This window comes from Geospiza fortis, unplaced genomic scaffold (assembly GCF_000277835.1).
Source record: "Geospiza fortis unplaced genomic scaffold, GeoFor_1.0 scaffold145, whole genome shotgun sequence".
Taxonomy (NCBI): domain Eukaryota; kingdom Metazoa; phylum Chordata; class Aves; order Passeriformes; family Thraupidae; genus Geospiza; species Geospiza fortis.
Window position 1 is genome coordinate 2,276,767 of NW_005054362.1, and position 434 is coordinate 2,277,200.

Sequence of the window (434 nt, forward strand, 5' to 3'; positions counted from 1 at the left end):
AGAGCAAACCTGAATATCTTGTCCAGCAGACACATGCTGGAAAGCTTCATCATTTAACCTGATTTTTTAAAAAAAATTGGATGGGGAAGTTTTACTGCTGCTTGCAAGCAGAAAATGTGCCAATTGTCAACGAGATCCATATTGTTTTAGTCCCTCAGAAGCTGCAATCCACATTAACCTTCCACCTTCAAGCAGAGAGAACTAGTGGTTTGGAAAAAAAATTAAAAAATTAAAAAAAAAGGTGGTTTTTTTTTTTTTCTTGGCGGCATCTAGGGGGACGAGTGAGAAAAAAAAAATCTCTTTTATTTTATAATTATCAACAGGTATTTTCCATGGAGATTGGCGGGGGGATGAACGCGGGGTGAACGCCCGGCCTGAGGTGAGGGGGAGGCGGGAAGGCGGCGGCGCGCGGGCCGCCCTGAGGGCCGCCCGGG